The sequence below is a fragment of the Rhincodon typus genome, unplaced genomic scaffold (assembly GCF_021869965.1).
Source record: "Rhincodon typus isolate 14 unplaced genomic scaffold, sRhiTyp1.1 hic_rhity00014958, whole genome shotgun sequence".
Lineage (NCBI taxonomy): Eukaryota > Metazoa > Chordata > Chondrichthyes > Orectolobiformes > Rhincodontidae > Rhincodon > Rhincodon typus.
This window is the reverse complement of record NW_025980596.1, coordinates 1-5,626: the sequence shown is the minus strand read 5'-3', so window position 1 is coordinate 5,626 and position 5,626 is coordinate 1. Positions and strand designations below refer to the sequence as shown.

Sequence of the window (5,626 nt, the reverse complement as noted above, 5' to 3'; positions counted from 1 at the left end):
TCTGTTCAGAAGAGAGGTGGTCTCAATACGACTCCATGGAACAACGCTGTGCATTGTGCTCGAGTCTGGAAAACAATTCTTCACAGAAAATTTTGCATCCCCGCTGTCACGGTGCTTTTCATTCCATGACATGACCCACACTACACCAACTGTCATCATCATTTCGACGTTAAAGAATACACAGCTATCTACATATATCTCTCAAAGAAGAGTGAAATTAGTGTCAGTGCACCTCACTGATCGGATACAAAATTGCATCAAGAAACAACAGGTTATTGTTGCTGGGTGTTTTTGTCATGGGTAGTCTGTTTCCAGGCTCGGTGCGAGGTCCCATGATATCTGTGATAGGAATATGGACGTTGAAGCAGGAATTTGCCAATCTGTCCTTGCAGTCTGCTCCATTATTCAATATGATTATGGAGATCACCCAACTTAGTACCCTGTTTCAATGTTCACTCCATATCTGTTTGTCCCTTGAGGCCGAAGAACAATAACTAACTGCCTCTTGTAAAAAGAGTCAATGTTTTAGCTTCAACAGCTTTCTGTAGCACAGAGTTCTTCAGGCTTGTTGCCCTTTGGCTGGTGATTTTCCCCTTACCTCAGTCCTAAGTCGCTTGCAGCTTATCGTAAAGTGTGATCTCTGGTTATGGACTCTCCAGTGATCGGGAACATGCATCCTTTGTTTGCCTTATCTAGTCCTGTTGGTATTTTATAGGTTGTCGTGAAATGCCCCTCATTGGCCTACAGATATGTTTAATGATTTGTGAATCAATATCAGAGGCATGGTTAAGAAGTTCGCAGGAAACACAAGACTTGTTAACTTCATTGAGTATGAAGAGGGGCGATGTAGAGTGCAGGAAGATATCAATAGACTGGTCAGGTGAGCAGAAAAATGACGAATGGAATTCAACCCGGGAAAGGATGATGTATTTGAGGAAGTCCAACAAGGCAATGGAATGCGCAATTAAAGAGAGAATACCGAGAGTTGTATGGGAAGTTTTGAAATTGGATATAAACTAATGGAGTCAGAAAGATTTAGGGGACAAGGACAAACACTTTTTTTTCAGCTAGAAAGTGATAGTTATATGGACCTCACTGCCTGAAATATAGAACAGACAGAAACACTGAATTCATTTAAAACCTCCCTGGATTTTCCACTCATGTTCAACAACTGCATGCCAACAGCTGCAATTCTGGAAAGTGGGCTTAAGTAAGTGTTCCGTTTCTCTTTCAGCACAAAGACACTGGATAGTTACATCCTTCTGGTCCGCATGTTTTACAAAATTTTCGGATATAATTACCTGGGTTCGATTCCACCCTCAGGCGACTGTCCGTGTGGAGTTTGTACATTCTCCCCGTGTCTGCGTGGGTTTCCTCCGGGTGGTCCGGTTTCCTCCCTCAGTCCAAAGATGTGTCGGCTAGGTGGATTGGCCGTACTAAATTGCCTGTAGTGTGCAGGCATGTGTGGATTAGGCGGGCTTTATAGGGGGATGGGTCTGGGCGGGATGCTGTGAGGTTCGGTGTGGACTAAGTTGGGCCGAAGGGCCTGTTTCCACACTGATTGGATTCTATGATTCATGTCAGAGAGAAGGCACCTTTACATAACTGATCATTTTATGATATCAGTGAGTTGATGGCTCGCTCAACAGCTTTGTCGGCCTGTCATTGTGCATCTCCTGAACATGTGTGGAATGAACATGTGACTATTTGTCTACCTTCAGCGAGCTTTTACTATACAGCGAGCAAGCGCATTCCTTGTGTAGTGGAAGCGCGCTGGGCCCATTAACAGGAGTCGGTGTTTTGAAATGGCCCTGTGCTGTTCATATTTTCTCCAAGGATCCAGTATACCGTAAACTCTTGTATGCTGATCTGCCAGTTTAATTTGCTTCCTCGACAGTGATTTCCCACAAACTAACAGTAAACCCTTCAATCTAAATACAATATCTCAAACTGTTTCTATTCCTCATGGGTGCTGTGACACTGTTGGGTTGTGCAGACAGGGGCAGCTTCCCAATCACATTCTCTGAATCAAATGCAAAGCACTGCTTGCCAGAGGAAGTAACTGGGTAAATACATCCGGCAATGGGCAAACGCTGGATGAAAAGAGAAAGGGCGCAAACAGCAGGCTCATGGGAGCACGGAGACAGTCAGGGAAAAGGCTGTTGTTGAAGCTGTTTGGTGTCTTTTCTCCCCAAGCAATGGGGAATTGACTTACTTTAGGAACAGCTATAACAGGTTTGTGATTCAGACCATGATAGTGACGACACCGCAAATCGTGGGCACACCCCGGCTGCTTGCCTTCATTTTGACAAACACCCCAATCAGATTTTCGAAAAAAGCTGCACTCAATGTTGTCGGTCAGTTCCAGCAAATTCCGTTTTTGCTCGTGAAGTTGTTGGAAAAGATCAGCATGTCTGGCAGCATCTGTGAAAAAAAAATCAGAGTTCACGTTTCAAGTCCAGTGATGCTTCCGCAGAACTTGATACAAGCCTTGTCAACTCCGGGAGAGGCTTATTTGTTAGCTTCAATGCAGACGCTTGATGCAAGACAAGGGAAGTTCGTTCAATTGGCAGTCGTGGGAAAGGTGGTGATAGACATCCGGCAAAATAATTTTGAATAGTTTATTTCGATTTGAAACAATAACTCTGCTTCTCTACCAGATTATGCCAGGTCAGCTTAGTTTGTACAGAAATTCTTTTTCCTGTTATTTTCATAAGTTTGTGAGGAGCAGTGAGCCCTGATCCGTTTGCTGCACTGGGCAAAGTTGAGATCATGTGTCCGGTAAGTAATTGCTTACACTGTCGCTTTTGAAAGTGACATTGTGCAGTGGAGGTTTTCTGTTTTGTGGCTGCACATTGGCAAGTTGTGTAAAAAAGCAGCATCTCAGCTGCGGGGTCAATCAGAACAAACGAAATTACTCCGATCGCAGACTGCGGTGCAGCAGCGAAAACACCCGGAAGCATATCTCAATTGCGTGCCGATGGCGAAGGGAAAAAGCAGAGACTGCACCACAAGCCTCTGATCAGAACGCAAAGCACGAAACTAGCAATACGGGTCCGACGCACACGGTTCGTCCAGAGATCGAGCTCACGACATGACGTTATAAGTAACACCGAAAACCAGCGGAGCGAACCAACCAACACGACGACTCGCCCTCTTGAGTAACGTCATCTGTTTACTCATGACGATCACGGCATTGGCTGCCTTCAAATTTCTGATTTAACATTGTTCAGTTCATAGTCAATGGTAGAATCGCACATATTCAAGATAACCGTTTGACCTGCAATCCAAATCGCCTACAAAGACCCGAAACAAGCAACTTCAGGCACAAAGCCACCAACCCGCTTTATGCATGTCGTATTGATCGTTGTGCTGAGAAGCACTACAGACGCACGCTATGTTAATTCAAGCTCGCTCACAGACATTTTCACTCGCGTTTAGACTCTGCTGAGGTACTTGTCACGAAGCTCACGCCAAATAGATTTCAGTTGAAACTGGTGAGCCAGATTGTTTCGGCTCCCGAACGGTAAAATTTCTTTTTCAGTGAAAACCGAAAGAACTGCGATGCTGTCATTCACGGACAAAAGCATAAGTTGCTGGAAAATCACATCGATTCTGGCAGTATGTGTTGAGAAAAATAAAATCGGAGTTAACGTTTCAAGTCCAGTGACGCTTCCGCTGAATGTGATACAAGCCTTGTCAACTCCGGAAGAGGCTTAATTGTTACCTTCAATGCAGACTCTTGAGGCCTGACCAGGAAAGTTAGTTCCACTGGCAGTCGTGGGAAAAGTGCTAATGGACATCAGGCAAAATCATTTTGAATAGTTTCTTTCAATTCGAAACACCAACTCTGCTTCTCTTCCAGATTATGCCAGGTCTGCCTAGTTTCTACAGCATTTTTTTTCCTGTTATTTTCATAAGTTGGTGAGGAGCAGTGAGCCCTGATCCGTTTGCTGCACTGGTCAAAGTTGTGATCATGGGTCCGGTCAGTAATTAGCTACACTGTCGCTTTTGAATGTGCAGTGGAGGTTTACTGTTTTGTGGCGGTGCATTGGCAAATTGTGTGAAAATGCAGGATCTCGGCTGCGGGGTGAATCAGATCAAACGAAACTGCTCCGATCGCAATCTGCAGCGCAGCAGCGAAAATACCCAGTTGCAGACCTCACTTGCGTGCCGATGGCGAGGGGCAAAAGTAGAGACTGCACCACAAACCTCCGACGAGAGCACGAAGTAGCACCGAGCAACGCCAGTCGACGCACTTGGTCAGTATGGGGATCGAACCCATGACCTTGGCGTTATTAGCACCACGCTTTAACCAACTGAGCTAACCGACCACCACGGTGCGACAGCCCCATGAGTAACCTCATCTCTTTACCCATGACGATCACGGCATTGGCTGCCTCCACATTTCTGACTTTACCATTGATCATAGTCAATGGTAGAATCGCATATATTCAAGGTAACCGTTTGACCTGCAATCCAAATTGCCTACAAAGACCCGAAACAAACAATTTCAGGCACAAAGCCACCAACCCGCTTTATGCATGTCCTATTGATCGTTGTGCTGAGAAGCACCTCAGATTCTGCAGACGCACGCTATGTTTCTTCAAGCTCGCTCACAGACATTTTCACTCGTGTTGTGACTCTGCTGAAGTACTTGTCACGAAGCTCATGACAAATAGATTTGAATTAAAACTTGTGAGCCGGATTGTTCCCGCTTTTCAATGAGAAAGTTTCTTTGTCGTCAGCAGCATCTCAGATCTCAGCTTTTCGTTTTGCAAAAAGACTTATGTTGCTGACGCAACGTTAGTTTGACTACACTTATAAGCAAGTTATCACACCTTCCCGTAGCGTTGGTCAAACACAGACGAGCTGAAAAATTATTGCTTCAGATTGCATGTTCCGTCGTATTCCTGAAACGCCGAGTTATTGATGGAAATGTTCCTGCCGGCATCAAAGATGTGAAAAATATTGACACATGCGTTGTTACTTCCGGGAGAGGCTTATTTGTTACTTTCAAGGTGGATGCTTGAGGAGAGACCAGGGAAATTAGTTCTACTCCCGCTCGCGCGAAAAGTGGTGATAGACATCTGGCAAAATAGTTTTTTAAAAAGACACTGCTGAAGCCTCTTCTCGAATACCGTTTAGAATTCTGTTCGCCTACTCAGACGAAGGTTTTTTTTTTAGCTGGATAAGGTTCAGAAGATGCCACGATGCGTTGCATGGAAGGTTTGAGGTGTACAGAAAGGTTGCATAGGCTGTGACTTTTTCCACTCGAGCGTGGGAAATTGAGAGATGACCTTATAGCACTTTATAAGTAACGAGAGCTGTGGATGGTGTTAATTGTGGTTTTTTTTTTTTTCCCCTGGAATGGGAGATTTCAAGACTACGGAACACATTTCTTAGTAGAGAGGAGAGATATTTTAAAAAGACATGAGAAGGCAAATATTTTACACCGAGTGGCTCGCGTGTGGAATGAACTTCTTGAGGGGTACAATTACAACTTTTAGGACATTGGACAAGTACAAGAATAGGAAACGCAAGGACGAATATGGACCAGGAGCCGGCAGGTGGAACTCGTTTAGTTTAGGATTCTATTCAGCATGGAATGAATGGACTGAAGGGT

General features: G+C 44.7%; 1 non-coding gene across 1 annotated transcript; it reads right to left on the bottom strand.

Moving 5' to 3' along the window:
• Window positions 1-4,260: 4,260 nt before the first annotated feature.
• Window positions 4,261-4,334, bottom strand: trnai-gau. The gene has a single exon. It is a non-coding gene; the product is annotated as a tRNA-Ile (tRNA).
• Between the last annotated feature and the right edge of the window lie 1,292 nt (window positions 4,335-5,626).